Source organism: Medicago sativa, chromosome 5 (genome assembly GCF_051527215.1).
Source record: "Medicago sativa cultivar Bolivia chromosome 5, Bolivia_mono, whole genome shotgun sequence".
NCBI lineage: Eukaryota > Viridiplantae > Streptophyta > Magnoliopsida > Fabales > Fabaceae > Medicago > Medicago sativa.
In genome coordinates, this window is record NC_140753.1 from 48899546 (window position 1) to 48910751 (window position 11206).

General features: G+C 29.0%; 3 long non-coding RNA genes across 3 annotated transcripts; 2 read left to right on the forward strand and 1 right to left on the reverse strand.

Moving 5' to 3' along the window:
• Positions 1-2230: 2230 nt before the first annotated feature.
• LOC146922634 (uncharacterized) lies at positions 2231-3919 on the reverse strand. Its single transcript, XR_015012541.1, has 2 exons — positions 3771-3919; positions 2231-2611 (listed from the first exon to the last, which is right to left on the reverse strand). It is a non-coding gene; the product is annotated as an uncharacterized LOC146922634 (long non-coding RNA).
• A 76-nt stretch (positions 3920-3995) lies between these two features.
• Positions 3996-4628, forward strand: LOC146922635 (uncharacterized). The gene is made up of 2 exons (XR_015010863.1): positions 3996-4184; positions 4294-4628. It is a non-coding gene; the product is annotated as an uncharacterized LOC146922635 (long non-coding RNA).
• Positions 4629-8709: 4081 nt separating this feature from the next.
• LOC146922636 (uncharacterized) lies at positions 8710-10247 on the forward strand. The gene is made up of 3 exons (XR_015010862.1): positions 8710-8819; positions 9000-9090; positions 9851-10247. It is a non-coding gene; the product is annotated as an uncharacterized LOC146922636 (long non-coding RNA).
• The last annotated feature ends 959 nt before the right edge of the window (positions 10248-11206 follow it).

Genomic DNA, 11206 nt, shown 5'->3' on the forward strand with positions numbered 1-11206 from the left:
TAGGCAAAAAATCTATTTTCCAAATAAACATGAACAATCTCACTTGAAAACTTTTTTTTCCAAAAAATAGGAGTCAAAACTCCTCCTTTTTCCTTTATTTTCTTAAACAAAAACCATTAATGAATTTTAATCATACTTAGACTTTATTTTGCAAAATGACTAATTCCACCTCACATTTTCCCAATGCTTATGCCCTTGAGGCCTCTCATCTCAATTCTTCAAAATTCCATTTTCAAACTTAAAATCAACCAACAAAAATAAAAACTCTTTTTGGAAGAGAACTACATGGAGTTTGATCCCTTAAAAGGGTATGTAGGCAAGAAGTCAAAACTTCTCCAAGTCCAATAAAACAAAAATTCAAACACATTCTTCTCCCTCCAATTCTTAACCTAGCAAACCCTTAGGTGTAAATAACATTTTCAAACAGCATTTAAAAATAAAGCGCGTGTGTAGAAAGTAAAGACGGTTCCTATAGAATACTATAGTCGTTATAGGTGCCTAACACCTTCCTATAGCGAAAACAACTCCCGGACCTCGATTCTCAAGGGTTTTTCTTATTTTTCCCTTCCCAAGAAAAAATGAGATATCAAAGGTTAAAAAGGTTCAAGCCTAATCAATGCTTGACACCCGAAAAACCAAGATAAAACAATGGTTGATGATCATTCTCACCTTTCTCATATAAAATAGTCATTCTCATAATATACATACATACATACATATATATATATATATATATATATATATATATATATATATATATATATATATAGAGAGAGAGAGAGAGAGAGAGAGAGAGATTCGGGGAGCACCTATAGTAGAAAAAATGGTGGAAAATAGGCTTAAGTGGTTTGGGCATATAGTGAGAAGACTTGTTGGTTATGTAGTAAGGAGAGTAGATCAGTTGAAACATAGTCAGATTACAATAGGTAGAGGAAGACATAGACTAACTATAAGAGAACTATTAGAACAAATTTAGAGATTACTGAGTTGAATTCAAATATGACTTATAACAGAACACTACGTTGTAATTTGATTCATGCAGCCGATTCCACATAGTGGGATGAGACTTGATTGTTGTTGTAGTAGTATAGAAAAATAATCGTCATTCTAATATCACCTTACACTGATGCATATGGAGAGAGAAAAAGGCATCCCACGTTTATTTGAATATGGAGATGGTGTTGATGATGAACTATCTACTTCTTCGATGCCCTCTCCCCTCCCTTGTAGATTTTATCCTCGTCGTCATTTTCTATTCATTTAGTCTTCTTTGACTCTTTTCCTTCTCCTTGTACTTTTGCTAATTTAATGAGGAATGATGATGATTTTAATGGTGAATTTGGTAGATTTCAAAGTTCGAGATCGATATACATTATAAGGAGAATGTGTTTCTGTTTTCTTGCTTCTCCCCTCTCTCTATTTTCTTTTTCTTTATTGTCTTCCCTTCAAAGAGGTGAAAAGTGTTTTGACTCTATTTCCCTTACTAAACGGAAGTATAATGATGAGATAAATCCGCAAGTGCACGGTTTACCGAAGTAGTAATAAAAGAGTATCATTCCGACAGGGAGTTATGAATTCAATTAACTTTCAACAATGATTAGAAAAGAGTTTTGAGTTATAAAGTTTGGATTTTTAATTAAAAGAAAATAATAAAAATAAAAGTGCCTTGGAATTATTGGTTCATCTAAATAACAAGCTCTTCACAAACAAACTCTAAACCAAAATTTTATATTGGATTTACTTTCTAAAGACAAGTTTCTTTTAAGCCTATCACATCTCCTTTCGGTTTCAGGGAGTGTGTTCCTCTAGCAACCACGCCTATTCTCATGGTTGATTGCCTTTGGAATCCTTGAAGAACGAAACTTTATTTGTCTCAAGGTTTGCTAGACTATTCTTATGTTTCGCAATCCTTGTCTAATTTCACTTGTTCCAATATCAAAACTCCACTTTAGCTTTATGAATTGATATTTGAGATGATGAATTAACAAATACTAACCCTCCACTTTCGCTTCATGAGTTTGATATTTGTTAATTCATTATAACAACGGTGAAATTAGATTAGAAGGTAGATTTAAATAAAATTAGGGTTCAAAGCTTGGTTCCATTAGGGTTATGTCATTTAGACTTACCCAACAATCCCAAGACAAGAAGAGTCTACTCACTCACGTTCATTGTAGACATAGAAGAGAAGTCTCGTTCATTGTAGACATAGAAGAGAAGAAGAAGAACATAAAATAAAGGTGAACTTTTATTCAAAGAAACAATTGTCACTTATTATTTCAGAGAACAAAAGATGAATTGTTATGATAGATAGCTACTCTGTTTATAGTTTACAATGACTTAAATCCTAAGCAATACATCACTAGAATGTTCCACAAGAAACCATGGACTTTTAGGTCAGAAGTAAACTAATAGGCAGCTTGTCTTTTAAGCAAAAGCAGCAAAAGAGTGTCTGGGAGGTGGCACGGCCGTGTGGCTGGTGGCACGGGCCGTGCCAAGCTTCTGACTTGCGGAAATTGTATTTCTGTCTTCAATCTTCGTATTTTTGACCCGAATCAGCTCCAAATCCTCTTTCTTTTGCTCCAAGACTCAATCTTTCAATTATTTGTTCCTGAAATTAAATAACTTGCAATTGAAGTAAAATAGTTCTAAAAAGAAAATAATATTAAATAAAACGGAATCAAATCTAAATAAAACGGACTCAAATATTATATTAAAAACTCTAATTATTGACTCATCATATAACTAGGTGTTTTACTCTAATTCTCTTGCTTGAGTGTGGAAATTTCTCATGGGTCATACTTTTAATCCATGGTCATAAATAAATTAGGCTAGGCCACTAATTTCTATTACTAATTCTTCTTATTCCCCTCTTATAGCTCATGTTACTTCAATGCTTTTAAAATCTAAAAGCTAGAAAATACAATATGTATATAGTATTCAATAATAGTTATAATAATGCATTCTGAATGGAATAATTCAAGAAGAGGGAAAATGTGGGCTGTTAATGCCTGGAGATACATCCAAATAATACTTGTTGGATATTGAAGAGGAAGAGAAAATAATACTCAATAAGGCCTCGAGAGGCAAAGAATATATAATACTATTTCATTCTTGGTTAGGCAGATGAAAGAATACTCAATTCAAGTAATAGTTAGCCAGATCTTGATAAATCTACAAGAGTTATTCTAGTTGTATGCTTAGACGATTCGGTAAACAACACGGAGCACCTATTTAAGTACTTAAAGAATGTTGCAAAAATGTTTCGGAATCACTCGTTAACATTTTTTTTTAATGTTCATAAATCCTAATATATTATTGGGTTAATTAAGTTTTTAGTCCCTATAAATATTCACAGTTTTGTTTTTAGTCCCTACAAAATAAAATCACACTTTTTAGTCCCTGTAACATTTTCCTTAAGCATTTTAGGGACCAAAAATGTTGATGGAAATTTTTTACAGGGACTAAAATGCTGATAGAAAAATTTTATAGTGACTAAAAATGCTGATGGAAAATTTTATAGGAACTAAAAAGTGCGATTTTATTTTATAAGGAATAAAAACAAAATTCTGAATATTTACGGGGACTAAAAACTTAATTAACCCTATATTATTTTATTAAAAGTGTGGATCAATGAACTTATGGGAATGAGAATGTTCAACAAATCATAAAACCACAAAATTTTACACTTATTGCACATGATAAAAATTATTTAAAAAAAGAGAACATCCTAAGCTACATTCAACTTGTGCATGACTATATTGTCACACCGTTTGAGTATTATTTGTAGTAATAACTTTGCCATGTTCCAACTATTTATTTTTAAATTGTAACAAAAAAAAAAACTATTTATTTTTAAATTTCCCTTTTCTTTTATCAAAGGTTAAAAAGTTAATTATAATGATTAATTATTTTTATGTTACCCTTTTAATAGGTGTGCTAAAGTGACATTTAATAATATAAATAAAAATAATAACAATAATAATATTAGTTTTAAGAAGTGCTTTCTACAACTCCCTAAAAGCTAAAATATTCAAGTATAACATGCTTTTTAACATTATAAAGTGATCAAATTATTGGCTATTTGTTACCTGAAAGAGAGAAAAATATGGATAAAACTCTCAAGTTTATGTACACCTTAATTTTATTTGTTTCTCTATTTTTTATTGCAAAGAACGAAGCCGGTAAGCTATTTTTTGATACTTTCCAATTTTCCTTCTTTACTTGTTGTTCGTCCACAATATTTTATTTTGTTTTGTTAAGATTATTTTTAATTATCTTTTTTCGTTACAGTATATATTAAATGCAAAACAGATGCAGATTGTCCAAAAAGTGAATCAACAATTTTTGCGATGAAGTGTATTAATGACCAATGTATATATGACTACATACACAAGCGAAACAGTTATGCAACATAACTTGTTTTTCTCCCTTAAAAAAAATTATTTTAGAATATTCCATATTAGTCAAATAGTTTTTTTAATTTATCTCCTTCCCAGCAAATTTGTCAAAAAAAAAATTCCTTCTAGTAATTGTATTTTTTTTATTTTCTTTTTTAATTTTAAGAACCTTGCAATAATGGCTTTGTAATCTAAAATGTTGGTAGTATAATAAAGACATTATGATTATATTGTTTTCTTCTTTCTTCATTTTGGATATATCTACATATCTTTAACTTAGTCATATCATATTTTCTTTCAAACCCCACAAAATATCAAGATATCTTTAATAATTATGTCTAAAGAAATCATTTTCTCTTAAAAGGAGAATACAAAGGGTCATTTCTTTATTGTAAACAAAAATTATTGGTTTTAGTGGATTATAAACGGATTATTTATAAGATAGTACCAATTGAACTCTATTCATCCACTTATGGAGCCTTGAAATGGTTTTGACGTTTGCTCTTGTAATAAAAAATGAAGAACTTAGTTTCCACTTCTATTTACTATCTATTAAATATTAATCCTACTAATTTTACCATTTTGCCCTTATGAAGGGCATTTTGGTAATCTTCTAATTATTGAGGGTGGTTGAGTGCCACCTCATTATTGTGTATTTCTATTATTTTATTTTAAATTATTTTATTTTATATTTTATATTTATTTTATAAGAATAAAAATAATCTTAAATTCAGTTGCTTCTACATTGCCGTTGTAGGAGATTAATGTATCGTCTGTCCTCATGAGCTTAGCTCAGTTGATATGGACAATGCATAATATATGCAAGGTTCGGAGTTCGAATCCCGACCACCACCAAAAAAAAAAAATTAATGTATCGTTTGACCCGGCTTTTTTCCAACTTCTCTACATTTTTAAGGAGAAGTTAGGCCAAACACAATATCAATTAAGTACTTACTAAAAACAAATACTTTTTTTGAATGCATAAAATTGAATGGAATAAGCTTTGGTTTAATCAAAAGTTGAATGTTATTTTAAAAAACTATGTCTCGACAATTTATTTCACAAGCACTATTTCACGCTAGGAACCTTTTCTTTTATTTTTTATTATTATATTTCAATATTTTTTTTCCTCCCATTTAACTTTTTTTTAACCGTTCCATTTAATTTTTTAAGGAGGTTCCATTTAATTTTATTATCTTTTTTTCAAAGGAATTTTAATATCTTTTTATCACTTATATATTTAATTTCAATATTGTTTAATTATCACAACCTCACAAATATTTTTATTCCCGCAGTCATTTAATGATACCAAATATTTTTATTTCCTTTCTTCAACCTCGTGAATATATACACGCACACATTAACGTTTAGAGTAATATTTTATGTCCGTCTGTCTCTTTTTTTGTTACGCTAATGCATATAATTTTTTTTAGTGTTGCTTGGTTGAGTGCCACCTCACCGATTTTTTTTAACTATTTTCCAATTTTTATATTTTAAAAACTTCTAACTATTTTCCAATTTTTTTATTTTTAACTATTTTCCAATTTTCTCCCAAATTCAGTTGCTTCTACACTGCCGTTGTGGAAGATTAAGATATCGTTTGACCCGTTTTTTTCAACTTCTCTACATTTTTGAGGAGAGGTTAGGTCAAATACAATATCAATTAAGTACTTACTAAAAAGGGTACTTTTTTTAATTCTTAAAATTGAATGGAATGAGCTTTGGCCAGAAGTTGTTGAATGCTACTTCAAAAAACTACTTCTCGACAATTTATTTCACAAGCATCTCTCTTCAATTCACGTTGGGAACCTTTTATTTTATTTTTTAATATTATATTTCAATATGTTTTTATCTTCCATTTAATTTTTATTTGAACCGTTTCATTTAATTTTTTTTAAGGAGGTTCCATTTAATTTTATTACTTTTTTTTCAAAGGAATTTGATTATCTTTTTATCACTTATATATTTAATTTCAATATCGTTTAATCATCACGACCACACAAATATTTTTATTTACGCTGTCATTTAATGATACCAAATATTTTTATTTTCTTTCTTCAACCTCGCTAATACAGACAACACACATTAACGTTTAGAGTAATACTTTATGTGTGTCTGTTTTTTTGGAGTTGCATAATGCGTATGATTATTTTTATAAAATTTTTATTTTAATTAAAAGTAAAATTGTAGATATCTTTTCTTCAAAAAAATGTATAGATGCCTAAAAAAATTATACTTATAATATATATATATATATATATATATATATATATATATATGTATAAATATATTGCATCTTTATATTGTAACAAACTATTCATATCTTTTTCTTATTAACAAAACTAAACATATCTGTTTCAATGACACCAACAATGTAACAAATATAATATCATATAATATAAATTCTTATATTTTTGAAACAAATATAATATCATATAATATAAATTCTTATATTTTTGAAAAACAGCAAAAATATGGTATTCTTATAAACAAAAATTGTTATAGAGTAATGTCAAATTTTTTTTTTTGTTATAGAGTATAATTGAAATAGAAAAAACCAACTATTTTGATATTATTTATGTTATTATTTCAGACTCCTTAAATTGTTTCTCCTATTCAAATATTTAACAAGTCATTTATATGATGGTACAAATTTGTATTCATGTTACACAAAATAAACGTTATTGAGTAAATATAGTATTTGTAAAAAAAAAACATTTATTTTTTAACATTTTTAGCCTTCAGAAAATATTTTAAACATTTTTTATTTATTATGTTAATTCATAATAAATTCAAAGTTTTGTCCTTGTGAGCTTAGCTCAATTGATAGGAACAATGCATAAATATATGCCAAGTCCGGGGTTCGAACCCCGGACACCATAACAAAAAATTAAAGTTTGTACAATATTTTGCCAAACAACATTTAACTTAAAAATAGCTTTAAAACTAAAAAAATAAAGAAACCAAACAACTTTAGATTCTTTCTTAAAGACCTTTATTTTAACTTTGTTTTGAAGTAAGTTTTAAACCGTCAAAAATCTTGGCCAAACGGTATCTAAGTTCAGCTGGGAACATTGTTTCACTTTCTTCTTCATAAGAGGTCATTTTATTCCTTTTTTTTTCTTCATGTTCTGAGACCATGCATGACTTGAGTTGATTGATTTTTATGGCTTGAGGGGTTCATTTTTCGACACTCTTTTAGTTTTTGCTTCATCATAGGTGGTTTTCTTCCTTTTTTCACAATTCTGCATTTTAAAGGTTTTTTTTTTGTTTTTTTTTTCATTTGTTAGTGGATTATGTACCAGAAATTGTTATGTTGCATGGCTGTAGAAAAATATTCCTTTGTTATGTGGAGTATAATAGAGGTCATGATGATTGAATTTTAGCTCATGGTAAGGTTTTGACACAATTGTTATTTTAGCTTCTGGTACTGTAGTTTAAAAAAATTGATGCATGTGGGTTATTTTAGTTTTTGTGACTAAAGCTGTAACAATTTTTATATTTGGTTTATTCTTTCCTATATCATTGAGCCGTACAAAAATTGATTGTGTAAATTTGTTTTGGTCATATCATTGAGGTCCAGAAAGTTGATGATACATAAATTTGTGCATTTAAGATGAAGTTGATTTGATGATACAAAAATTGATCACATAGAAATATGTTAGCTTCTTTCAATATCAGAATGAACAAAGGGAATAAAATTAAATGATGTATTATTGTGTTTCTATATAGGACTTTCAATGTCAAGGGATTATGACTACATTAAGAATCTCAAAAATGATTTGAACATTTGGAAAATAGGATTTGGAGTGCTGGATTCTTGGATTGTGACTGGTAGTAATGAGAATCAACATATGAAGCTCATTATTTATGATGCAAAAGTTAGATGAGTTAGTTAAGATTTGTTGTAATTTCCTTTATGGGTTATCAATGTTACTTATCAGTGTACATTTTAATATATTTATATTTTTTGGTTTCTTTCTCATATTTAGGGTGATCGAGTTCATGTAATAACTCGATATAGAGAATCGGAGCATTGAAAGGCTTTGATCGAGGAAAACAAGATTTATACTTTGTATAATTGTCATGTGTTTGATAATGACATTGCATTTAATCCCTTTAAGGTTGTTTTTGGTTCTGGTACAAAGGTGCAGAAGCATGACAAGTTAACCAACGTTCTTACTCATGAATTTCGCTTTAAGTCATTTCAGGAAATTCAAGATGGAAAATTCAAAACTGACGTTTTATATGGTATAATTTTGTGCCTTAATTTTTTTTTTTTTGTGTTTTCTCTGATTATAATGTTCTTATAGATGTAATTTTTTTAAGAAATCATCGGGCTTCTTTGTGAGATTGTCAAGACAACGTCAATTGGGACTGGAAAGAAACCGTGTACAACATTGTGTTGAAAGATAAAATGTATTATTTTCTAATTTGTCAGCATCAGATGATAGGATTTTGTATAAGTTTGATAATGACCTGAAAGATGTATTTCCTTATGCAGTGGGAATATGGTTGATGTAACACTATGAGAAAAATACTTCTTAGCTTTACCATTAACCATCTATTTACCTTGAGTTCTTTGCTTCCATTTTGTAGTCAATGGCAACCCAAATATATGCAACAATTGGTCAGGTTCGAGACTGCTCATCAACTTACATCATCCGGTTGTTGAGAAGTTTAAGACTTAGTAAGTTTGCATTATGATTTCACAATACAGTGTTAGAGTAACTTATTATTTCACAATCTTATTTGATTGTTTTTTGACCATGTTTCTTGAATTGTTGTCGTGACCTTAACACTTCTCAAGCTCAGAGTCAAAGCTTCAGTCAGAACTTAAGTCAGAGTTCGGCTTCTTCTCAATGTACTTCGTACAACGATTTTTCCAATCTGTCTTAAGTTAGGCCAATTGCTAATTTATAAACTTAGTCAAGGTCTGCTTTTTTTTTTTTTATGCACAAACATGCTTTGAGTTTTTTTACGCACAAATTAAAAATACATATTGCATTATTCTTTATTTCATGTGCATAATTTGTGTTAGTAGACATATTGCATCACTATTTGGAAAACAACTAAATTCAATCCTAACCAGTTTAGATGGTATTATGAGAGTTGCACCAAATGTTCGAAGACATCAATGTCAAATGGTGCTAGCTATAGATGCACATACGGGAGTGATGCTTAATTTCCATTTGTTTCAACAATGTTAATTGGCCAACGGGGTACATATAATCCACATGCATGCATTTATCTAAACTTTATAGGAAGATAAATTAGAAGTCATGGTACATTTTCTTTAGCTTAAAATCAGTTACGCTACCTTCATTTTATAAATTATATGTAACTATATTCGCATACATCTTATCCATGTTAATATGTATTAGACTAATATTGCAGTTATTTTGTACCAAAAAAAAAAAAAAAAATATTGCAGTTATTTCCCTGTTTAGCATTTCCCAAACGAGGTGTCAAGAACAATTCTGAAAGAAAAGTACAAAATAATCACTCTTATTGATGACCAGACAAAGAGAAAGTATAAGTGTCGCCTCATTACCGCCGAAAGAGCAAGCTATGAAAAATACTTGGGTGGGCAGTGGTTCAATTTCTGCAGAGAACGTGTGATGAAAGAAGGTGGTAAGCTCATCTTTGATTTCGAAAAGTCACCGAAGAACTTCCACGTTCGAGTTGTTCCAAAGTAGATCTTTGCTGCTGAACTATTTGAACTTCTACTATTTTGGCGTATCGCTTTGGACTGTAATCGTAAACTATCTTGACTTTGAGATGTCATTTGTTCTTTTCATTTTGTCTGATGTAAATATTGGCAAAAATCCCTTTTTGGTTAGTCTATGACTTTTGCAGTCTCCTTTATAAACCTAACTATTATGTAACATTAATGTGCATATTGTTGGTTCCTTCATTGGTTCCAATTAGTATCATGTTAATTATAATGTTGTTTTCCTAATCTCTTGAACAAAATAGAACATGCTCTTTTCCTACAACAAATTTTTATAATGCTTTGGTAAATGTTTTAGAAATGTACATATAGCTGAGATTTGTGTAATATGCTTGTTTGATATTGACATTTATGAACGGCAGCAATTTCTTATAAAGATGCAGCTATTTCCCTTAATTTGCTCATTTCTCCTTTATAACAAAGTTTTTTAAAAATACAGCAAAAGTGATTTATTCAGAATATCCGAGTTTGTGCAATATTCATTAATTTGTTCATTTTTTCTTTGGAACAATTTTTTTACAAGATACGTTATTCAACTCGTGCGAAGCACGGGTTTGTAACTAGTTCATGTTAAAAAAAAGGCTGTTTAGAGCTTCAATTCTGCATAATAAAGAGTGACGTTGTGCGTTAGATTTATGGTTCTTCTAAGAATTCATCGTAAAAGAAATATGTTTATTTATTTTATGGTCATTTTATCACAATAGTTGCACATTTCTCAAAAATAAATAAAAATAAACTAAATTGTTTGCATCTATAAAACCACAATCCCTGTTTATTTTGGCTTACTCATTGTTTAATTTTTCCCCTTTCTCTTTCCTCATTAGTTTTTGTAATTAGGAAAGTCTAAAGATAATATTTAGAATTTTTTTTAGGGTTAATTATGTTTCTAGTCCCTATAAAATAGCGACCTTGTAAGTTTAGTCCCTACTTAATTTTAATAGCATTTTTAGTCCCTAATTTTGTTTTTCTGCACTGAGTATTAGTCCCTACTCAATTCAAATTTGTTTAATTTATGCTTAAACTCTTAAATTTTTGAACAATTTTTTGCAGACATGTTTAGAACATTACTAAA